The sequence below is a fragment of the Bombyx mori genome, chromosome 28 (assembly GCF_030269925.1).
Source record: "Bombyx mori chromosome 28, ASM3026992v2".
In the NCBI taxonomy this organism is placed as follows: Eukaryota; Metazoa; Arthropoda; class Insecta; order Lepidoptera; family Bombycidae; genus Bombyx; species Bombyx mori.
This window is the reverse complement of record NC_085134.1, coordinates 332,812-359,176: the sequence shown is the minus strand read 5'-3', so window position 1 is coordinate 359,176 and position 26,365 is coordinate 332,812. Positions and strand designations below refer to the sequence as shown.

Sequence of the window (26,365 nt, the reverse complement as noted above, 5' to 3'; positions counted from 1 at the left end):
GCTACAACAATCTCCTTTTCTTCATTTTCCAAATCAAGCCTCTTTTTTGCTATTAGATATTCTGCTAATACATTGCATTTCTTTTCTTCCATCTTGTTTCCGCTTGGCTGTAAAAGTGTTAAAAATATATGTGACCTACAACAATGTCCAAAATTTCATCTGCAATCCTTACCACCTCCTGTAACAAAGAGCATAATTATTTCAAATACTATGTACGGCAACCTAAAGAAAAAATCATGTTTGTCAATGTGTTATTAGAGACAAACTATCAAATAATTATTCTAACCTTACTAAGGTTGTTTCTTATGTTGCCGTAGCGTTTTTTAAGTTTTCCCATTTTAGTCGAAGCTGCGATGGAGTTCATGGGAAACGACGAATCGACGAATTAAAATCATTTACAAGGGTTGGCCAAGCCTGCTGCTTCAATTTATTGTTTGTGGCATTTGTTGCCTTATTATTGATGTGTTTTTTCACCGCCACAAGTTCTGCTAGAATCATCGTCTCATCTTTTGTCATGGGTGCTGCCTTTCTTGACTGAAAAAGATATATTTTCTAAACTTGAACTCAAAGTTTTCAAAGTAAAATTATTATTATCAATGTAGTTCATAGATACTTACAGAATTCATTTTATTTCACTGTAGCTCTTTAATTATAAACACACTTAGAATTATAAACGAAAGTTTTAAAGCGTTTTGGAGGTAAGTCATCATCTAATATAGTAGGTAAACAATAGAAAAACAAACAAAAGAAACTGATCACTGCTTAATGGCAAACGGACTGTCAAAACGTTTCGTTTCATAATTTCGACTAGGATAAAAATAGCAATACGTCCAATTTAAAAAAATCTACATATGTTTTTATTACTTTTTGTTATAAACAAATGTGTTTATGATAGTCTACAATATGCTGGTTAAATTATAGTTATAATTTAGAATAAAATAAAATAAGTCTTGATCCTGATGTTGTTTCGTATTTGTAGTAGAACGAAACGTATCAAGAGGCTCGGATAAATCGGAGGGAAGAAGCTATCTACTGTTGGTTAAAGAGAGATAGCACTTGTCCGTGATTGTGAAACGCAAACTAAGGATAGATACGCTCTTGCTGATATTCGGAGATAGCTATCTATCCGAAAACTCAGATACGTTATTGAAAACGGCCGTTATTGAGTTACCTATTCATCTATTTGTCGCGCACGTACTTAATGCAAATTTAAGACTTATATGGTTTTCTCATGGATACCATTATCAGAACTGGACTAAATTGAAATGGGACCACACGGGAAGCGTCAGCTTTCTAATAAAAAAAGAATCATCAAAATCGATTCACCCAGTCAAAAGTTATGAGGTAACAAACATAAAAAAAAAATCATACAGTCGAACTGAGAACCTCCTCCTTTTTTGAAGTCGGTTAAAAACTATTCGAATACGAATGAAAACCATATCCTTGAATTTCAAAATATTAATATTGATTTAGAAATTTAACTATGGTTATGAAATTCATCTTTTTATTTATTTATTTGTTTATTGCCGTATAGCTAGACGATTATACGGCCCACCTGCTAGTCAGTGGTTAACCGTCGATCATGGACATCAACAATGCCATGGGCAGAGCCAAGCCGCTGCCTACCGTTAAGTACTCTCCACAAGCCTTGTTTGACGAAGGACATGTCATAGCGCTCGGGAAACCGATTTCATCTTCTGTTTGTATATAATTAGTATGTTTTGTCTTATAATTGAGATTTATACGGTGCATATTGGTCTATTATAGATCTTACCTTAGGAATAATGCGTGCAAGGCAAACGCGGAGTCTGGTTTTTTTTTCTTACGTTAAGCTGATAGCTTTGAGAGGCTATTTCAGCGTAACCTTAACTGGTAGGTGAGCTCACGGGGCTCAAACCTAACGACGTTGCTAACACGAACCCTAGCAAGAGCCGTGCTTCGCAGAATCTACCACCGGATCGGAAACGCGACCCACTGAGAAGATCCGGCGAGAAACTCAGTGGGTTGTGTCTGTGGGTTAATTTACCCGTCGCTTGCGACGAAGGGCTCGACGAGAACGATGACCGGGCGGAGTCTGGGATTTTTATTCATTTACTTTTACTTATTGTTGTGGAGACTGAGTGGAGTGTATATTGAGATCGATTTCTTTGTATTTTGTATGATCGTATGACTCGGTCATGGCTGTCTCGTCATTTAAATTGGAACAAGATGACTTCGCACCTGGAATATTTGTCGGCGTCTAAATTAAAAATATTCATACATTTCTCAATAAGACGGTGATACAGAGCTCACTTTTACCGGAAACCAAGGTATGTATATTGAGTCAACCGGTCGGTTCAATAGACTTGTCTCAAACCGGTAGGCACAGAGAAGAACTCGGAAAAAAAAAGTGTGGTGTCATGGGACACCGGATAGGAACGAAGTTCCTTATTATAAAAATATCAATTTTAAGTTCTATTCGAGGTATAAAGAACATAGTTATTCGGGTATACATTTTTTATTATTATGATTTTTTTATTGATATCAACGAAAATAATCGCAAGGGTCAACCACTTCGCAATGCAATGGAGCAGCCTCAGGAATTGTTGAATTTACGTGCAGCGACATCTGTTGATAACAAACTAAATAGAAAATATCTTACGTTACGGACGTCTTTTCCCGGTTAGGGTCACCTCCGTATCGTCCCATAAGGACCTTCGTTCCAAAAATAATCACTCTAATTCTCGCTGACGTATAAAATAATATTCAAATGAAAAATACGACTTTTCCTTCAAATATAACCAAGTTATTGATAGTAAAGTAAATTCATTGTACTTCATTGAATGATTTGGAATGACCTTAAAATAATTGACGGTATAACAACTGGTCACTCTCGCCCCTAACAATGTCTAAAACGCGAGGGGGTTAATTACGATTCTAGTTGATTACGTCTCTGTGTGGTCCACGGTTGTGCTCACCGTAGCAAGTGTTGGTCTAGTATCAATTCTCTTTCACTTTCTAAGAATATTTATCAACTTATTAAATTTAGAATGTTTTTTGTTGTTGTTTTATTTCACGCTGTCGTATATAGAGGGACTGTTCAGGCAAAAGTGTTTACAGAGAAAAATTATGGGCCGGTGTTTTCATGATTTTTTTAAATGTTTATTGATAGGTGTTTTTTTTCCTACCTATGCTGATAGCCTTGAGAGGTTATTTCAGCTTCTCATGCGCTATATCAGCTCTTAAGCCGAGAGTGTTGCTAACACTGGCCCTAGTAAGAGCAGTGCTTCGCAGAATCTACCACCGGATCGGAAACGCGACCCACTGAGAAGATCCGGCGAGAAAGTCAGTGGGCTGTGTCTATGGGTTTATTTACTCGTCGAGCCCTTCGTCGCAAGCGACGGGTTCGACGAGTACGGTGACCGGTGCTAGAAGTACCTAAAAGCACCGTTAATGGATCGGGAGGATCCGCAATGATGTGTCTGAGCGTCATCGACACATTGGAAGGTGAACTCTAAAACGAATATTTATGAACTAAATTTTATCTTCCGACGAAACAAGTCTAAATAAATTCTCCGGTTCGCATACATAGGTACGAGTTCTTGTACAGGAGTGCAAAGGGATTATTTCGGAAGCCAAACCGGTAAGTCATACTAAGCGAAGCTTAAGTTTGTCTTTGTAAGCCCGCAATCTAAAGCCTAGGTCGTTGACGTACGCTGACTTATGTTCATGATACATTGCAGGCAATGCAAAAAGTCATTAAAAGATTTTTCGTTGACTATTTAAATGTCTTCTCGGAAAGAAATAGCTCGTCATTTTTAACACCTTGCTTCCGGCACGCTCCTTAGAAATCCCTACGTGCAGTGGTACATTATTACAACAACCTGCGTTAGTGGTTTTATATTCTCATTTGATAACATTTTTAATACGTTTTTTATTAGCTTCAGACGTATGTTAGTATGTAACGGAATCTTTGAACATGATTTTGACCCCCTTCAAAACTTCGGATTAACTCGAAATTTGGCATATTTATTAAGGACCGATGACAATTCAATATTTTAAACAGTTTGATCCGTTATCCTTACTAGGATAATCAGGATTAGCGATTTTTGGTTTTCCTGAGACCCGGAGTGTCTGCGTCAAGACCAAGAAGGGAAACTACCAGGCGTGCCGACCACCTATTTCTCGGATAAGTTACCGACTGTTCAGAAGAAATTTTTGAAAAATTGAAAATACATAGAAAAATTTTAAATTCAACTAAAAAATGAAAAATAAATAATAGATTAAAAAAACAAAAAAAAACAGTTTTATAGAAAATCCAATTTAAAAATAGAAAATATTTTAATGAATTTGAATTAAAAATAGTGTAAGAAAGAATGAATTTATTGTAAAAAAAAAGCGTGTAGTACATGGTATCAATAGTTATAAATAATTTATGAACAGATATGAGTAGAAGGGTTATTTTGATAATCCTGAAAAGTAACCCACGCTTTTTTTTTACAATAAAATCATTTTTTCTTACACTATTTTTAATCAAATTTATTAAAACTTATTTTCTATTTTTTTGTTGAATTTTCTATAAAAGCGTAATTTTTTTTTTTTTATAAAATATTATTTATTTAAATTTTATTTCATTGTACAAATATTACCAACGCGGCTCCTAAGACGTTTAAAAAACGCTGATCGAACATATGCGATGTAATATATTATTACTCAACTATATCTTTTATAAATGTTCATCAGACGAATATCCTTACTGGCCCATTTGGCGGCAAGTGGTAGCCGAACCTCATAGTCAACGCAAATTTCGCTATCCACCTTAAGTAATAAGGTTGAAGTCCAATCGTATTGTTATGAATTGACTGTGGGTTTATGGACATGTCAATAGGTGAAGTGGAACAGTAGTAACATGCGTGCTTCTTGATAAATTAGCCAGAAATTCGAGGCCAGTCACGTCTCGTTGTTTCTTCAACAGTCCGTAACGTGAATCGTGTTCACCAGAGCTCATTCTTATAGGAGCCGTTACTCTAACCTGAGTAATATTCATAGACACTGCTCACTGAGTTTATCGCCGGGTCTTTTCACTGAGTCGTGTTTCCGATCTGGTGGTAGATTCTGCGAAGCACTGCTCTTGCTAGGGCCAGTGTTAGCAACACTCCGGTTTGAATCCCGTGAGCTCACCTACACATGAAGGAGAAGCTGAAATAGCTTCTCAAGGCTATCAGCATAGGTAGGAGGAAAAAAGTGAGCAATAAGGTGTTTGAGATAAAAAAAATGGGAGTGAAAGTAGTTCTCGAGCTGACGAAATTAATTTAATGCCATAGTTCACTTTCGGATGCGGTTTTATGGTAAGTCATTCAAGACGAACTGCTTAGCATAGTTAATGGTTAGATTTCTAAAATAAAATATCGCCTTTCCACTTAATTATGTGGACGACAACGAATTGAAAATTTTGGTTTCTTTTAAAATATCACTTCGGACTGAACATGATTCTCGAGAAAAATCAATTCGACGTCCGTCTTTTCCCTTCTTCGAGTTTAGATGATAATCTCTTTTAAAACAAACCGATATAAACTGAGGCAAGATCCCTTTTCGATGTATAATAATTGTGAAGGTCTGCCGGATATCGGAAAAATATTGTCTCGTTAATTTAGTTTCTTAATTATTAGGTTAGAGGAAGAGGTAGACCTAAGATAAAATGGATGGATTGCGTGAAAGAAGATATTTGCAAGAGGGGACAAATAGTATATGATAGAGGAGTATGGAAGGAGAAACATTTTGCACCGACCCCAGGTGACTGGGAGTAGGGCAGGAGAATGATGATGAAGGTATAGGTTCTTATTACCTAATTATTTGGCAGTTATAGGTTCTTAATTATTATTGTAAGCGTTTTTCAGAATTGAACTTAAGGATGTGGTAGTGATAAGTAAATATCATATGGCGATAACAATATTTAATGCATTATCATTATCCGCGGACAAAAATAGGGAATTCTTTATAATTTTTTTCCCTACCTATGCTGATAAGCTTGAGAGGCTATTTAAGTTTTACCCTAGTGTGGAGATAAGCTCTTGGGGCTCAAACCGGATGTGTTGCTAACACTAGCCCTAACAAGAGCAGTGCTTCGCAGAATCTACCATCGGATCGGAAACGCGACCCACTGAGAAGATCCGGCAAGAAACTCAGTGGGCTGTGTCTGTGGGTTAATTTACTCGTCGAGCCCTTCGTCGCAAGCGACGGGTTCGGCCAGGACGGTGACCGGTGCTTGTGGTACCTTAAAGCACCGTTAGTGGATCGGGAAGATCCGTAATGACGTGTTTAGGGCGATGTTGACTGTTTACCATTCGATCCACAGGATCGGGTATGCATTTATATGGACGAAAAGCAATCCGAGCTTTCTCCTCCGAGTATGCGACACCTTTCCACCTACTACAAGTACTCCAACTTCCAACCAAAGTTGCTTAGTTGCATTCATGATTACAGTTTTGAATATTGCACCATAAGCTTCAAGTTTGATTCCCAGTCGAGTCGTATCGTCGACAATATTTAGAGCGTGGGTGTACTTGTTGCTGTCTCATAGCTTAAGGCCGTTAAAAGAGAAACAGAAATATTCAATGGTAAATATTGTTAAAATATAAACCTCCTTCGATTCTGCGTTAGTCGGATAACAAAACATGCTCTAATAAAATTTCTAAGGGCATTTATCTAAACAGCGTTATCAAAGCCCTGAGACTTGAGTAAACAAAACTCGCCTTTCGGTTCTGCAAATAAGACATAATTTTCTTTTATGAAAAACACATGGGATCGTTTGGTTCTGTGATTCAAGACCTTGGGAACACTTCGAAAGGGAGACCGGTACAAAACTAGACCAGTACTTTATTATGTAGTGTTGTATGTAAATTTTTATGGTAAATTAATATTAAGGTCCTTGCGAAACTGAATGTCATTGAAATGTTTTGAATTTGGTGGTTCTAAAATTTTATTTAGTAGTGATTTTGATTGGCTGTATAGAATATAATTGAGTGTTTGACTACGTGTTTATTGCCTTTGAAGGTATACAAGTTTACGGCCTACCTGATGGTAAGTGGCCGGACGGGTGCCTACTGCTAAGGCTGTTTATTCTTTTTGTATGAAACCTGAATTATCCGGTCGTGTTGCCTCTATAGGGTCTCTTCCTAGTTCCCAGAGAAACGAATATGTAATCATTGATAAACGACATTTTCATATGATAAATATTAATCGAAAATAAATCTATATATATAAAAATGAATTGCTGTTCGTTAGTCTCGCTAAAACTCGAGAACGGCTGGACCGATTTGGCTAATTTTGGTCTTGAATTATTCGTGGAAGTCCAGGGAAGGTTTAAAAGATAAATATGAAAATGCTCGGAATTAAATAAAAATAACAGTTTTGTTTTTCCTTTGATGTGTCCCCCGTCGGACGGATTTCTTTTGATTGTAGTTTTTTTAAGCTATTATTTATTTTTAAATTTTTAGTTGAAATTCAATTTTTTTTAAATATTGAATTGTCATCAAGTTTATTTTATACAAAAGTTTAGGCCTTTTGTTTATCGATTGAGGTACGAAGTCTGCCGGGTCAGCTAGTCATTGATAAACGACACCTTCACATGATAAATATTAATCGACAATAAGTTATATATAAACATCGAGCTAAAAAAAACCGACTGACCGAAGTTTCAGAAGATAAATACGTCTTTATTAACAACCTTAATTCATATTTAGGTCATCATCATCATCTTAGGCCTTACAGCCCAGGGTGGGCCTTAGCCTGGTCCAGTATGTCTCTCCAGACTGCTCTGTTCAGGGCTTTCTCCTTCCAGTTCTTGACGCCGATATTTTTGAGGTCGCGCTCCACGCCATCCAACCATCGGAGTTTGGGTCTGCCACGACTTCTGTGGCCCTCTGGTTTGCCATAGAGCAATTGTCTCGGCATTCTGGTACTCTCATATTTAGGTAGGTAAATACTATTCATCTATATATTAATACGTGAAGCAAAAACTTTGTATCCCTTTTTACTAAAATTGCGCGGACGGAGGAGTATGAAATTTTCCACACTTATAGAGAATATAGAGAGGAAGTGCACAATGCTAATATTTTTTTTAAATAATACATAAAAGATACATTAAATCGATAAATAAAACATTACACACACTACATAACATATATTTGACGCACACACGCATGCATACTATAAATTGTCAAACATTTATTCTTGACGTCTTTTGTCAAATTGAGAATAGATTAAATATATTTTTTATAGTGTAGCCCTGGCGAAATTTGTGATTATAGAAGTATAAAATCCAATCATAATAGTGTACAAACTTACAATTCCAATTAATTATAGTCGAATTTCGACTACTGCGGGACCTCTAGTTCTTATTATTTTTTAAATGAGAGCTTCAGAAGACTCCAGAAGGTTCTAATCTTCCGACTTGGATTTTACGTATTTGTTTACGAATTCAGTTCATACGACCGTTGTGACACAAACGGAAGCACATGACATAACAGCTGTACTTGATCTGAATATATCATTTTGTTGTTTCATGGTAATTTTGTCATGTAACTGTGACGCTATTTACACGTCTAAGCTGTTCTCAAAAACCACCGTCTTCTGGTCAAGCCTTAACCTCAAGTCCTACGGTTTTTTTATGCTTAGATAGGTGGACGAGCTCATAATCCACCTGATGTTAAATGGTTACTGGAACCCATAGACATCTACAACGTAAATGCGCCACCCACCTTGAGATATAAGTTCTAAGGTCTCAATTTTAGTTACAACAGCTGCCCCACCCTTCAAACCGAAACGCATTACTGCTTCACGGCAGAAATAGCCAGGGTGGTGGTACCTACCCGTGCGGACTTACAAGAGGTTCTACCACCAGTTATTACGCAAACTATAATTTTGCGGGTTTGATTTTTATAACACGATGCTATTCCTTCACCGTGGAAGTCAATCGTGAACGTTTGGTGAGTACGTATTTCATTAGAAAAATTGATACCCGCCTGCGGGATTCGAACACCGTTGCATCGCTCAACACGAATGCACCAGGCGTCTTATCTTTTAGGCCACGACAACTTCCAACGTAAATGCCGCCAACCACCTCGAGTCATGAGTTCTAAGGTCTCAGTATAACTACAACGACTGCCCCACTCTTCAAACTGAAACGCATTGCTGTTTTGCGGCAAAAATAAGCAGGGTGGTGCTAACTGCCTGGACTCACAAGACATCCTACCCCCAGTAATTATATTTTTTGCGGTACACGACTATAAACACTATCTTCTGCAGCTGCTCTGTACTGATTCCGAGCTTGTAGTTATAAATCCAAGCCATTTGAAGACTAGGTTAATGATTCTCTCTCATCAAACAACAATGCTAGTGTGAATAAGATTGCTTCCAGCGGATAGATTAGACAATCCGGTTATTATGAAACCCGAAACAATGGTAACAGAACTTAACCTTGGCTCACCGTCCCACGGCTTACCGTACCAGATTTCGTAAGCTTTGTTATATTATGTCATATTGTTCAAACGCTTGTCGGACGAGATGTATCAATTCTTTCAACACTTTATACATAAAATTGTGCGCGTGATGTAAGTTAAAGGTTGTTATGGTTGCATATTCATTGAGAAAGAACACGTGAATGGGTTGTGTGGATGTCAAAAGCATGGATAATTTCATGTGTCCCCATAGTCTTGGCGTTTTGAGCAAGCGGGCTCTGAGTCCCGTTTGTGGCACTACTCACATTAAAGCTTATAGAATTTCCTGAGATTTCCGATTCTGAGTTTTGATCTAAAATACTTTCACGGTTTAATAACTTATTTTAGTCATCAAAACATCAGAAAATACCACATATCGATCCGAAATCACAAAGTAGGAATCTCATTCATGGCCTGTGGCTTGAGCCACAGGCCCCTCCAACAAACCTCATGTTTGTTTTCTTGCATTCCACGAATGCCGATTCCCTCGGAATCTACGGTCTCTACAAGCCCTGACCTTTACCAGAGTTGACTGCTTAACGTGTACTCACGGATTACATCAAGTAGATACCGATTTTTACTGAGCTACGGCTACACGACAACCTCTGGTACGGTCAGACCGACCGAACTAAGATTCACCACTATAATTACTATCTTCACTCGATTCACTTTCACGGTTTAAAAACTTGTTTTTAAAATTTATGATTGCACACAATTTGTTAACGTGTTAAAAAGTTTGTTAACTTTGGCAAATTGCTATAATTGACTTTTAGATGTTAAATGAAAAAATAATATTTTATTGACGTTTTTATCGGGGACAGTGTTTCGAGGCCCGGTAGTTAAACTCAAGTGATTGCTTTCGACATTTAGAATGATGGTAGCAACTCGTCATGTTTCCCAATGCGTCATACAAGAACAAAGCCATGCATCAGCCTCTTTTTTTTTTTATTGCCCTTGTCGGCAGACGAGCATACGGCCCACCTGATGGTGAGTGGTTACCGTAGCCCATCGACCTCAACAATGCCAGGGGCAGAGCCAGGCCGCTGCCTACCGCTTAATACTCTCCACAAGCCTCTTTTAAAGAAGGACATGTCATAGCGTTCGGGAAACACCGTGGAGGGGAGCTTATTCCATAGCCGGATGGTACGTGGCAGCCTGCTGAGTTTCTCGCCGGATTTCCTCAGCAGGTCACGATTCCGATCCGGTAGTAAGTTCATCCGCGAAGCAGCTGCTCTTGAGCTGTTAGGTCTCCTTTGGAGGCGCTCGGGCAGCTGTTAGCAAATCCCACCCCTACGTCCTGGTGAAACTGGAAAGGCCTCCGGGCCACCAGTAATCCTTTAATCATAAAAAAAAAACATGGCGGGAAGACACTAACATTTGAAGCGGTTAAATATTACACATTTAGTACACATATATTTGAATTAAGGTAGTAAGACCACGAACAAGTTCAACATAAAAAAAACAACAATAAATGTAATCAATAAAATGTTATGTCACGTAAAACATCAGATTTTGCCGCCATTTTAACTACAACCCACACAGATAATACAAAGAATAGTAGCGTCGTCTCGTGACCAAATACGACAATCAACCTGTCCTCCGAGTTCCTTGACTCCAACAAATTATAATAATATCTTCTCATTTCACCATCGCAGCGGTGTCAAAGTCACTTTCACTCGGTCAGTTTCGGCCGTGACCACTGCCGGAGCGTTGACCTCACACACATATTTACCATATTAAGAACAGAGAAAGCGTATTTCGTAATCATTTTTATTGTGTTTGATGAGAAATTACTAAAGAAAAGTAACGAAATAGAACGATTGAAATTGCGCTATGAGCTTTATGTTATATGAGCTTATTACAAATCAAACCCGCCAAAAGTATTATTTGCGTAATTACTCATTTCCATATTGAAGTCTTGTGAGTCCGCACGGGCAGGTACCACCCTACCTATTTTTTCCGTGAAGCAGTAATGCGTTTCAGTTTGAAGAGTTTTTTTTTTTTTTGCTTAGATGTGTGGACGAGCTCACAGCCCACCTGGTGTTAAGTGGTTACTGGAGCCCGTAGACATATACAACGTAAATGCGCCACCCACCTTGAGATAATAGTTCTAAGGTCTCACTTTTAACTACGACTGCACTGCCCTTCAAGCCGAAGCGCATTACTGCTTCACGGCAGAAATAGGCGGGACGGTGGTACCTAACCGTGCGGACTCGCAAGACGTCCTACCACCAGTACTTCTCCAAATACAAAGGCTAGCCGATACTTTGAAAGGCTATATGCTTTTCCATCTCAGTAAATATTCTGCCTATCGTCATAGCTGATAAAGGACGTAGGTTATTGGATCAGCGATAGCCTCAAAGAGAACTTTCAATTGAGTATCAGCTGCAATACCCTTTAGAGTAAAAAATTTTATACATGTGGGTTGACAATACTATTCGTGGTAGGGCCACTATTAAAACTATGATGTTAAGTTATATCCATATAACGTGGGAGCAAGGTGAACAAGTCCGTGGAGTAGGTTGTAAGCTTTATCTATATTTATGTATATTATTAATAGGTACGTGAAGCAAAAACTTTGTACTCCTTTTTACGAAAATTGCGCGGACGGAGGAGTATGAAATTTCCCACACTTATAGAGAATATAGAGCAGGAGCGCAGAATGCTAAGATTTGTTTAAATTGTGCATAAAAAATACTTTAAATCAATAAAAAAAACATTACACATACTACCTACTACTTCTCTACTACTCTTCTGTTTATTATTAAAGTCTGTAGCTAAATTAACAATAGATTAATATTGTTTGTCTTTAATATTATTTGTCTATAGTGCAGTCTTGGCGAAATCTGTGATTATAGAAATATAATAGTCTTTGACCATATAACCATAGAACCATAATAATGTTCAAACTTATAATTTCAATTAATTATAGTCGAATTTCGACTACTAGGGGACCACTAGTTCATATAAATTAAAACACACATATATTTCTTTGATGTTTTAATTACGTAGATAAGAGTTTCCGACTCCGAGTCTAAAGACAAAATTTAAATGCCACCTACAGCTAATGGCTGCGTTGGCTTGGAAGAATTTATAAAGATTGCGTTTAGTGCCGTCGAGTTACGGATTCAAAAAAAAAACCGCAGGAAATTAACGTTAATTAAGTTTCCCACTAACGAGAGGATATTACACATAACGTTAAGCCGCATTTCCCAAATGGAGCAATCGTATAAAACGCATTGCCGTTGTCTATAGTTCATGGACAATCCAAAATGGCGTATTTACAAATTTAAGCTCAATCACACTTCATTCAGATTTCGAATGGCAAACGTGTGTTGTGTCAAACACATAGTGTGTGTAATGTTTTATTTATTGATTTACTGTACTTTTTATGCATTATTTAAAAAAAAAATATTAACATTTTTCACCCCTTCTCTATGTTCTCTATAAGTGTGGGAAATTTCATACTCTTCCGTCCCCGCAATTTTCGTAAAAGGGGTGCAAAGCTTTTGCTTCACGTATTAATGTATAGATAAAAAAATATGGCCTCTGGGATATTTTCCACGTATAAACTATGACTTGTCATTGTTAAAATAGGTACAGTAATGACAATAGTAGACGTAACAAAATGATACCAAATTTGATTACGGAATCCCGGTTGCATTTTAATAATTATTATCTTATTGTTGGCGCAACTACCCATGCTTATAGCAGCTGCTCTGGGGCACAACAGACTGACATCACTTCTCGTTATTTCTCCTATACTATTACTTCTGCCATACTACTGTACAAGAGGTTGGTCAGTAGTAATGATTTATCGGTGAACCATTAACATTCAAGAGCTTAGGAGAGATTTGGGTAGAAAAAGGAAAATATTTATGTTAGATGCGGTGGAAGTTATAGAAGTAACTTGAACCAATCCAGTCTTTCAAGCCACTTCTGTTTGCGAGGTCAAATATTAACTTAGCCGCATATACATACATACAATATTAATAATGTTCATTGGTTTGTACATATTTTGCGTGGAGCGACACACTCTCTTCATCCAAACAATGATTCTCAGCTAATCACTCTAAAGACAGGTTTTTTTTCTACAAATAAACCACAAAACGCGTTACATGAAAGTCCGTACAACCAGTTTTAGCGAAAGTTGCCTCGGTTTTGACTCAGAAAAATAAAACAAGTGATGGTTAAATTCATTACGTTGCTGTTTATTTTATTAATGCTATTGTTACAAGTGAGCACGTAGGAATTGTTACAATCTTTTTTCTTACATGGAAGTTCATGGACATAAGCAGGGCAAGCCGCTGCCTACTACAGGCTATGGTATTACATTCAGGAAGCATTAAAGAGTGGGTTTATTCTAGACCCAGATGACGAGTTGCGGATATGTGTCTTCTGAAAATGCGTTAAGGAGGCTATCTGAGTGGTTCAAGGTAGTAGATGGAGGTCAGTGAGATATTAAAAGGCAGAATGAGATTAACTAAAACACACGTCATCTCGGATCCTCCCGATCCACTAACGGTGCTTTTAGGTACCCCAAGCACCGGTCATCGTCCTTGCCGAACCCGTCGCTTGCGACAAAGGGCTCGACGAATAAATTAACCCACAAACACAGCCCATTGAGTTCCTCCCCGAATCTTTTCAGTGGGTCGCGTTTCCGATCCGGTGGTAGATTTTGCGAAGCACTGTTCTTGCTAGGGCCAGTGTTAGCAACACTCCCGGTTCGAGCCCCGTGAGCTCACCTACACGTCAAGAAGAAGCTGAAATAGCCTCTCAAGGCTATCAACATAGGTAGGAAAAAAAAGCTACTGTATGGAAACTGGTCAATAACTGTATTCCATTGCGTGATAGTCCATGAATCACTAGTTCTATCAAAACCATGTTTAAAGATGTAGTTTTTTTAAGCTTTCTTTTACGATCAACAAATTTTTGAGATTAGGTTTCAACAAATTAGAATTGACAAAGATTTTTAAACCGAGACATGACTGTTTTTTATGAAAAGTTACTTGACGCGACCAATAGATGGCGTTGTTTTTCGTAATTACTAAATCATCATCATATCGAAGTGAAATTGTTCGCATACGCTCTGAATACGACGGACAAGAACACGGAAAAGCATCGCGCGGTCGATGTACCCACGGAATCCACAGTTGGTTCCATTGTAATACGTCTTTATAGAAGCGGCAAGTGTGGCTTAATGCCGTCAGACGTTGGCTACAAGACAACATGATGAGCGCTACCACATTTAGGGACACTTAATAATATGTCATTGTCATTGACTGTCTGCTAAATATAAATGCTCTTGATTACATCAAATTAGTAATTTTACTGGTGGTAGGACGTCTTGCAGGTGGGGCAGCCGTTGTAACTATACTGAGACCTTAAAGCTTATATCTCAAGGTAGGTAGGTGGCTTCATTTACGTTGTAGATGTCTATGGGCTCCAGTAACCACTTAACACCAGGTGGGCTGTTAGCTCCTCCACCCATCTATGGAAAAAAAACAACAAAAAAAATCAATATTCTAAAAAAATCAATATTAAATAGAAAACAATAAATAAAAAAAGGGGAATTAAACTATTATTTTCATCACAGGCATATTTTTTATATATTTTGATGTCAGTTATTTGCTCTATCATTTGCGGTGACATTAAAATGAGGGGATATTTATCATGTAGGTATCATAACGTCCACATACCGATATTTTAAATTATTAGTCCAGTTAATAAAATAAAATCAAACCTACACTCCGCAATGAATTGACAATCCGACAGGCTTACTAAACCTAAGTTCGAGTATTTATTATTTTTAATTTCGTACGCGTATTTTTTGAGAAAATATTGAATGTGTCATCATCGATTGATGAAGTTGAGATATCGTCGCGTCAACAATCTCGTGCTCTGCACACGAATGGACACAGTCGTCCCACTGCGCTAAATAACCAGCACGTAGATCACACGCGATTCCAAACTATTTGTGTTGAGACAATTTTTATTTTATTGTCACTATGAAAAATACAATAGTGCTTTGTAAATAACTATGAGTTCCGGTTTGAATGTTTAACGGAGCTCATAGATCAACGTCGACACCGCCACCAGCCCTGCGACGTGAAAGTCTATGTTTATTTCACAACTGTCATCACAACCTCTAATTTGGAACCGATAAATTCTTCGCGGCAGAAATAGTCAGGATAGTCCATAGGGTTCCATCAGTTCCACTAACTCTAACATTCGACGCTTTCAGCTCTTACAGAAGGAGCAGACTTAGGGATCCCGGTAACCGTACTCGTCGAACTCGACAAAGAGGTCGACGTGCAACCTAGCCTTAGCATCAGCCCGTTGAGTTTCTCGCCGGACCCGCTCAGCGGATCGCGATTCCGATCAGATAGTAGATTAATTGCTGCCCTTGAGTTGTTAGGTCTCCTTCGGAGGCCGTGCGCACGGGTAGCTGTTAGCAAATCCCATTCTTCCCAGCTGAGCCCATGCTCCTGTGAATTCCTTAATGACCTTTGACCACATCCAAAGGACTTGGGTTATTTTAGTCTAGCACCATGGTAGCTAATCATTTCAAAATTGAACGTCCAATAAAATAAAATTCGGTAAATAAGTAACACTATTTTAACAAAAACCTACTAAGTAAAATTATTAAATCTAAAATTCTCGAAATATTTCTCCATTAGTAACAAATATGAAACGTCTTAATTTGCTCAAGACAATGTTAATCGTAGATACATTCTAAAACAATAAACACAATGTCAGAATCATATTCGTAAAAATATGAATCGTTAAATCTAATTCTGATGCCGTAAAATAAAAGTCGTATTGAGAAACGCCAAAGGAATCAACGAAATCTGAACGTTAACATAAAAACAAATGGTTCTGAATAAACTAGCTTGATGCATAACGCATCGAACATTCCGTTCTACAAGGCACGTGGTCCAGTCGTGTGAAAACTAGCGATACCGTCCGGATGGTACCTATCGGATACTGGTATGGGGCAATGACTTACCACACATCGGCTGCCTCTACGGCACCGTATACCCATGATTTTATGCTGAGTTACTTCACAATAGGCTTTGTATTATACTACAATCAATCAATTTTTAAATTGCCTACACGTATGAAGGAGCTCTTGGCCCATCTGGTGTTAAATTGTTACCGGAGCGCCAAGATAACACAACGTGAATGTTGCCACACGTCTTGAGACATGAGGTCGAATTTTCAGTTATATAGCGACCCGCTCGCGCTTCGCTTCGGAAACCTTAATTTATTATTGATTTCTCCACTATTTAATGGATGTTATTATACATATAAACCTTCCTCTTCAATCACTCTATCTATTAAAAACCGCATCAAAATCCGTTGCGTAGTTTTAAAGATTTAAGCATACATAGGGACAGAGAAAGCGACTTTGTTTTATACTATGTAGTGATGTCCAAAGTCGGAACGTATAATTGCTTCACGGCAGATAAACACAGGATAATTGTAAAGGAGATAAGAAAGGAGAGTCATGAAAAGACTTGGATGGACTCTGTGAAAGAGGATACGCGAGATAGGAGTGAGTACGTATGGTAGGTCTGAATGGAAAAAGTTGACATGCTGTGGTGTCCCCACATGGTAGGATAGAGTCAAGAGGAAGAGGAAGAAGAAACGAGAAAGTAATTGATGGTTAATTTGTGGGTATAATTGTGACTAGTGTACCGCGAGGTCTGATAGATGTTTTAGATGTTTGGTATGGATGGATGAGCCTTTCCTTGTCCCGTATGTGGTTTTTGTGACGAGTAAGTGCTTAGCTTAGGGAAATTATTGTGTAACATTTGATACAAAATATACTTAGATTTATAATTTATAATTTATATTTATAATTTATAGGCCTTTGTCGAGAGACAAGCTGTTTTTAAAACCACACCGAACGCCGAACGGAATAATTGATATTGATTATAAGTTGCACTTAAATTTAATTTATTATTAAGTAATGTATTAAGTTAGTAAAACAGCAATAAAGGCTTATTATTAATTATTAATACTTAGATTAAGTTCACTTTGAAATATACCTCGAACGGAAAGGTACTCCGGTTGTCAACGGATAAAATGAAATGTAATAGGTAATTACTATTATATTCAATTGAATATGCAATTTCGAAAAGGGCACATGTCGCATATAATTGTCAAATACGTTTTTTCATATACATGTAGTTTTGAGGGTTACCTACACTAAATTTTATAATAATTCCAGTAATTTTCATTTGCTAATTAACACTTAAATATATCACAAAAGTTAATATTTTAAATTTTACACTGCTTTAGAAAATAATCAGTTTTTTTTCTTCATTTCCTGAACATTTTACATTTTCAGAGATGTGCCCTTTTCGAAATTGCATATTCAATTGTCCCTGTGATTATCACTGAATACATGAAATTCTGAATAAATGCTGAATCCCATTAACAATTCTTTCAAAAGTATCAATAATTAGGCAATATCTGAGTGAAAATAATCCTTCGGTGGGAGATCTTCCCTTTCTCCCTTCCTATATCAATGCTCTGATATTCACACTTATAATGAATGCAAATAAACACGGCAGTTGCGTCGTATGTCACCATAACCTATTTAAAGACTAGTTTTACTAAGTAGCATGTATTAAGAAATACCAAGTAAATAATAAGGTTAACATCGCTTAAATTTGCCATTTCATGGAGGCACATTAAAACATTTCAACGTAATTAAATAATAAGTCGGTTAAAATGAAGACGTGGCTTATTAATATTATGTTTTGATAAAACTGTTTCCACGGATTTGTGGGTACATCATCACAAGGTGCTTCACAATCAAACTATATTGTGGCTAACTGTTACTTTGTACAAACCAGTGCTTAACATAAGCTTGAAGCACAAGATTGCACAAAACGTTAATGTTTTTGTTTACTAATAAAAAAAATTATAGCATACGATGTAGTTTCAGCAATAAAACAAGTGCTTTTGGGATGCAATAATTCTTGTGAAGTCGTCGTGGCCTTAAGGATAAGACGCCTGATACATCCGTATCGAGCGATGCGACAGTGCCGGTGTTCGAATCCCGCTGACCGGTAAGGAATAACATCGTGTAATAAAAATCAAACCCGCCAAAATTATTATTTGCGTAATTACCGATTTCCATCTTGAAGTCTTGTGAGTCCGCACGGGTAGGTACCACCACCCTGCCTATTTTTCCGTGAAGCAGTAATGCATTTCGGTTTAAAGAGTGGGGCAGTTGTTGTAAAAACTGAGACTTAGAACTGATATGTTAAGGTGGGTGGCAGCATTTAAATTAATTGATGTCTGTAGGCTCCGGTAACCGCTTAATATCACGATGGCCGTGAGCTCCTCTATCTATCGGAGCAGTTAAAAAATACTTATTGCAAAACATAGCCTCGCCTAGTGTGAGCTCCTAAGTGATTCAAATAAATAAATTAAGCATTTTGTAGAATGTTACGAAACATGTAACGACATGCTTATTAAATTACGGACAGAAAATCTCATAGATATTTGTGGAATTTCGCTTAGAAATCTACGCAGCTTATCACCAGTCACGTATTAAATAGGATTTTATCCGACTACGTGGAAGTTAAATGAGTGTTATAGTTTCTGCGGTATGCCTGTATGCATTCGATTTCCCAGATAGCTTCTAAAAGCTGCTCGATATGTTTAATGTTTCCGGATATATATGTACATATATACGGCAAATCTATATATTAATACATGAAGCAAAAACTTTGTACCCCTTTTTACAAAAATTGCGCGGACGGAGGAGTATCAAATTTTCCACACATATAGAGAATATAGAGAAGAAGTGCAGAATGCTATTTCTTTTTTAATTATGGATTAAAAATACATTAAATCAATAAAGAAAACATTACACACACTACCATGTATTTGAAACACACACATGTTTATTTAATTTTTTGTTTATTGTCAAACTTTTGTTATTGCTTAAAGTCTGTAGTCAAATTGAGAATAGGTTAATATTGTTTATCTTTAATATTACGAGTATTTGTCTATGGTGTAGTCTTGGCAAAATCTGTAACAATAGAACCATAATAATGTTGAAACTTATAATTTCAATTAATTATAGTCGAATTTCGACTACTGCGGAACCACTAGTAATTAATTACTGTGACATCGTAGTTAATGTCAAAAAACGGATATCTGGTATTTGAAGGCAATTATCGACCATATTAATTAACACTGTCAGTACGCTAATAAATGTCCGTCTTGAGACACAGCCATTGGACCGTGGACAATAACAGGAAGTGTTCATGATCCATTTATTGGTCACAGACAAACACATTAATGCATATTATTATTAGAACGGGCGAGTTTTTTTTGTCCAATTATCTCGTTTATGTATGGATTAATTATAGTTTCCTATAAGCGACTGCGTGGGTAGCAAACACCTTTTTTGGATAAATTCCTAACATCAGCCAGTGGCTCTCAATGTGTCTTCTTATTTCTGTTAATCAAAGTCAATCTGACGTAGCTTTTGGCTAATATTGTTGTTATTAATGTTTTTATTTGACAAAAAACTAAAATGGGATAATTTTCTCGATATACGGATAGCATTGGACAAAGTTTCTTCAGTAACGTCTTTTAACAGATTTAATTTAATATGGCCTATAGATTAGTTAAGTAACAAATGCTATTATTACTATATTGGCACCTTCATATCCTATTTATCTCAATTTTTTCAATGGTCATTCAATGGTCTAATGAGGGGGACAAAGAAGGTCACCCAAAACGAATAATAAAATTGGAACGTGTTCTGGGGACTAAGAAGATTGAGAGCCACTGCTAAAAGCTATTGCATCGCTAAAAGACTGTTGTTTCAATAATAAAACTACTATTAATATCACGTTTTTTATTTTCATCATGTTGTTGCTGACGTTTCAAATACTTTATAGTGGTCGCGGACGATTGTGGAAACCACGGAATAGATAAATAAATAAATAACCTTATTTATCTATTCCGTGGTGGAAACAATAAAAACCGTTAAGCTAGCTTTAATTATGTACATCACTTGCGAAATAACTATCATTATTATTATTATTATTATTATTATTTTTAAATTCATTTATTTCAATAAAACATTAATCCACTATTTTATTTGATTATTTTTTGCGCAATTTTTATTTTTTTTATTTTTTTTATTTTTTATTTCTTAGATGTGTTGACGAGCTCACAGCCCACCTGGTGTTAAGTGGTTACTGGAGCCCATAGACATCTACAGCGTAAATGCGCCACACACCTTAAGATATAAGTTCTAAGATCTCAGTATAGTTACAACGGCACCCTTCAAACCGAAACGCATTATTGCTTCACGGCAGAAATAGGCGGGACGGTGGTACCTACCCGTGCGGACTCACAAGAGGTCCTACCACCAGTAATAATTTTCGTCTACATGCAGTCAAAGTGAGAGACGATGTGTATTAATTCAAATGGAAATTCGATTTATCATCAAATACGATTATTTATGAATAAATCAATCGGTCATTAACGATGCATACATTAGTTTATACGGTGAGATGTGTTTAACACACGCGTCCAATCTAGTCTGCGACAACTTTCGTCACCCAAGCGAAAGCGTCTGATGATTTGTGGTGAGCTGATTTCAGCTAAATGTTAAAGCTAGCTGTGAGCGCACGACTGGGACGTTAGTATCAGCGCGTATTTATAAATGAATAGTCGTTTATCGCTCGACGTAATCCTATCGAGTGAGGCGATTCCGAACAGGTACTGTTTGTACAGGTGTTCACGAATGATCAAGGAATAACATCGAGTAATAATACGAAGGGTAATGGAAAAGGTTGGGGTGACCTTTTGTCAATAAACGACATACAGACGGGGTTATTGATGCTTTAATAGTTAAGGATAGAGTTAAGACTTTGTATAAAAACAAAATTGTTAACAAAAAGAAAATTAAGATATGTAAATAAATAAATCTGAATAAAGGCTATTATTATTATTTTTATTATTATTATTTAATAATACGAACCTCGCAGTATTAACTGTGAATTTGCTGGTGGTAGGTTAGCTTGGCGGGTAATTTTTATCTCAATTATATTAGAAAGTATTCATGCGTTCGAGCTTGAAGGTTGGACAAGCTATGAAACAGAGAGAAGTGGGTCTCTATATACCAAGATTACACCAATGTGCTAAGTACTTGCTTTTTAACGTTCCTTTATTACTACTGTCTACTGGTGGTAGGACCTCTTGTGAGTCCGCACGAGTAAGTACCACCGCCCTGCCTATTTCTGCCGTGAAGCAGTAATGCGTTTCGGTCTGAAGGGTAGGGCAGCCGTTATAACTATACTGAGATCTTAGAACTTATATCTCAAGGTGGGTGGCGCATTTACGTTGTAGATGTCTATGGGCTCCAGTAACCACTTAACACCAGGTGGGCTGCGAGGTCGTCCATCCATCTAAGCAATAAAAAATAAATAAAAATATAGCGTAAAGTTAACTCAAATTTGTATGGAGTTGGAACGTTTACCTAAGGTTACCGCTAGGGGCGCTGTTCTAACTCCATACAAATTTGAGTTAACTTTTACGTTATCGAGAACGTTAAAAAACTCGCACTAAGCGCACAGGTTTACGTGCACTCGACTAAATAATAAAAAAAAGGAATAAATAAATGTTTTCACAGCTAGCCAAGTTCCTGGCATCAAGAAAGCTTAACGAATATCCGGCTTTATATGCCCTTGAACGGACAGTGAAAGCTGTGTCCACGCTGCTTATGTAAGCTCGCATTCATTCCTACGATAAGTTAATAATTATTACACTTTTTATGACAATCGTTGAAAGTTTTATTTATGTAACCGGTTACTTATATGTACAACTATTTAACGTCCGTGTCTACCCCGTTATCTACGCGGTTGAGTAAGTAATCTGTTTCTGTGTAAATTATTTGAGTATCAACGACTCTTTTTAGAGTAGTGTAGTATAGAACTAGAGACTGGATGTAGGTCGCATCTGTGAGTGTCGGTCATTCATCGAGTGAGAAGAGCTTGGACCTCAGGAGGACTAGTAGATTGTAACATTGTCTAATGACCCAGAGTTGCAAGGAACCGCGTCACTCATGGATGCTGTATAGAACTTTTCATGTTATCACTAAAATCACATAATACGTAGTTCAATTAATTTTTTTTTTGGATTGTATGTAAAATAATTTGATGTGTTATAATTTAACTTTTATTTGATACTAGTGAGCTCTGGTCCCACGCACCATATCGCGATATATTAGTACATTTATAAAATAAAAACATTTCTTAAAACGACGCGCGAGCCAATTTTTTTTTCTACCTATTTAAGCTGATGGTCTAGACTCTAGAGACATGGTCTAGAGACCATGTCAGCGTCACCGGGCTAGTATGTAAGCTCACAGGGCTCAAACCTGGTGACATTGCTAACACGAACCCTAGTCAGAGTAGTACTTCGCAGAATCTACCACCGGATCGGAAACGCGACCCACTGAGAAGATCCGGCGAGAAAGTCAATAGGCTTTTCGAGCGTTTATCATACTATACTAGAATGGTTGTAGTCTTGTATTGTATGATCAAAGACGATGCGAGCACAATTATTAGGTACAAATAAATATAAATTCAATTAATATATCGGATTATGAGATGTCAATTTGTATTTGGACAATGCGTATGCAGATACAACAGCAATTTCTAAAACGCGTATTTCTGACAACAAAACACCCGCCAAGACGAAGATTTCCATATAGTAAGTTATAGTTATATAAATATATTAGTATGAGGTAAAATATAACTAACATTTGTAGAATATAATGCTATACTTTAATATTCGGTCAAGATTTAATTGTACATATTTTATTTCATTTCATCTCAGTTCGTTTTGTTTAATTGCACCTCAATTGATTAAAATTTCAAATTAATCAACCTCATCTTATTTCACATGTAATTTTTAATATAACGGTATATAAGAAGTAATAAGATTTGGCTTAAAGGTATCGTTACCAGGCCAAATATTTTTTTTTATACCTCATATTAATATGATATATGGAAAATCAGACCCTAATTAAAGTTTTGTATAGTTAATACGTGTTTTCATTTTTATATTATTTATTATTATTATTATCTTATAATAAAGAGAAAAAAAATTTTTTTTTTACGCTTGAATCACGTTCATTATTTATGTAATAAATATTTTTTTTAAAATAATAAAAAATATCAACAGGAACTTACCTTAAAAAAATCACATAAACTGATTTCAAACAAAAAAATTAACACAGTCCGTGGAACACGTTTAGTCAAAATATTAATTAAAAGGACAGTCGTGAACGGAATCACATTTTCTTACGGAGAAAAATATCGTCACTTATCTAATAACTAACTTATTGGGAACTCAGCGGTGTGTTGTGACAGTGTCGGCGTGTGCTCACGAGGCGCACCGCAGGTATACTGGTCGCCGCGCTGAGCCGAGGAGCTCACCGCTGAAGAAAGCATAAGTCGGGAGCACGGAATGGAACGATAGTCAGAGGCGACCCGCGCGGACTTGGGCACTCAAGAGCCCTCAATACATTCGCGACACGTGGCCCCCAACAAACACACGCGGGGCCAGTCACTCTTGGTGACACGAGGAGGAAAGTTTAAACAGGAACTCATGAAGTAGCAAAAAGTCGTCGTGGCCTAAAGGATAAGACGTCCGGTGCATTCGTATGTAGCGATGCACAGGTGTTCGAAACCCGCAGGCGGGTACCAATTTTTGTAATGAAATACGTACTTAACAACTGTTCACGATTTACTTCCACGGTGAAGGAATAACATCATGTAATAAAAATCGAAACTGCAAAATTATAATTTCCGTAATGGTCTTGTGAGTCTGCACGCGCAGGTACCAACATCCATTCTGCCGTGAAGCTATAATACATTTCGGTCTGAATGGTAGGGCGCCGTACAAATTTGTACTGTACAAAATGAGACCTTAAACCTTATATCTCAAGGTGGGTGGCGCATTTACATTGTAGATGTTTATGGGCTCCGGTAAGTACTTAGCATCAGGTGGGCCGTGAGTTCGTCCGTCCATTAAAGCAATAAAAAAAGTGCTGTGGCCAAAAAACAGAATATCCTGTTGGTGCCGACTAGTGTCTATACACATACACCTTATTACTACTCCGGTATCGTTTTAGAGATTTTTGTTTAATTGTAATGGTTATTCCACAAAAAAAATTGTATTATTTCAAATAACAAGTTATCTGTCCCTGTAGGTACTAGGAATCGCTTGCTATGGGAACCGGAGACTGGTATACATATGTACATACTTATATACGTTCTAATAGATATAATATGTGCATGTAAATCAAACAACCCAACTTACTCGCAAATCAACCTGTTTTTCACATGAATATTGGCTCGCAGTGGACATCGAAAAATGTACCTCAATCTAGAAGTCGCGAGCGCTGCCTAACGCCACAAATTAAAAAAAAACTTTCAAGCTTGTAAAATATATGGCCTTAAGTCCTGATTCGGCCCTGGCACCATTACATTCCGAATAGGTTTATCTTATTAATAGACTTTTTACAATTTCCGGTCGAAACCTTTTTTGTAAGCTCTCGTGGAGGAGCCATACGATCTATCCTGGAGTTACTAGGTTTATACATAGGTATGTTATAGACAAAAAGTTATGTGAAAAAGTTAATTTTTGCACGCATTTTGCAAGCTCAATGACCACTTAACATGGGGTGGGCAGTGAGCTCGTCCACTTTTTTAGAATTATTGTATAGGTAATATTAGTTAAACCGCGTTTAATAAGAGCTATCCCAGTTTCAAACTGTCATGTCGTTATGACTTACCAAGTATTCAGAAATTCTTCGCTAACACTAACTAATAATCTCTCGTCATAAGAAGGTCAACTTTTTTTCCTACCCAAGTCTTTAAGGACTATCCCAGGTTAGCTGAGCGAGTAGCCAGAGCTCACTGGGCTCTAACCTGGCGAATTTCCTAACACTAGCCCTAGCAAGAGTAGTGCTTCGCAGAATCTACCACCGGATCGTAAACGCGACCCACTGAGAAGATCCGGCGAGAAATTCAGTGGGCTGTGTCTGAGGGTTGATTTGCCGAGCACTTCATCGCAAGCGACGGGTTCGACGAGGATGGTGACAGGTGCTTAAGGTACCTAGAAACATCGATAGTAGATTGGGAGGATCCGAGGTGACGTGTTCAGGGCAACGTCGACTTTTTACCTTTCGGTCCAACGGTGACAATGTTCTGAACCTGTTTTGAAAAATGAGGTGCTTCTAGTTGCGTAACATGAACGTCCAATGAAAACTGGCGAGTCTGTAAGTACTTGTCGCGACAAAAGTGTTGATCGGTATCCAGTGGAAACAGAAATAAACTTGCATAAGATGAGCCGGTACAAAAGCTACTTTATGAATCAAAATCGAGATTTCACGAAGACCTTCTAAATCGTATTACTCTAGTTTGTTGCTGTTCACATTAGGCTAAGGTCTATTAATTGCTACCGTCTTACAGATATGCATTTCAACATTGGACCACCGTTACACAAAAAAAATGCAAATAATTTCTATACGCGTCTGTACTGCGGTATTTTCTGAATACAACCAAACGACATATAGGTTTGTTACATCACATTTTCACCACTAGCAAATTGTACTAACTAGACACCCCAGTTCCCTGTGATCTGCTTTAACAAACCAAATGTACTAGCACGGAGATCACCACTAACTGGAAATTTACTTAACTACTCAAAATGGCAACTAAAGTCCAGCGTAAGCTGGCCTATTGTTTGGAATCAAAATTATTAGTAAAGATATCTTTCATAGTTGGACGTACAGTTCAGTGAAAAATGATACGTAACTTCGAAATCATATTACG

The 26,365-nt window shown here is 37.3% G+C and overlaps 1 protein-coding gene across 1 annotated transcript in view; it reads right to left on the bottom strand.

Moving 5' to 3' along the window:
- The window catches only part of LOC101739483 (mucin-2), a 42,888-nt gene extending 18,889 nt beyond the window's left edge, over positions 1–23,999 (bottom strand). The window contains exon 1 of the mRNA XM_012696696.4: positions 23,717–23,999. The gene's annotated coding sequence lies outside the window, so the exon portion shown is untranslated. The remainder of the gene's footprint in view (positions 1–23,716) is intronic.
- Between the last annotated feature and the right edge of the window lie 2,366 nt (positions 24,000–26,365).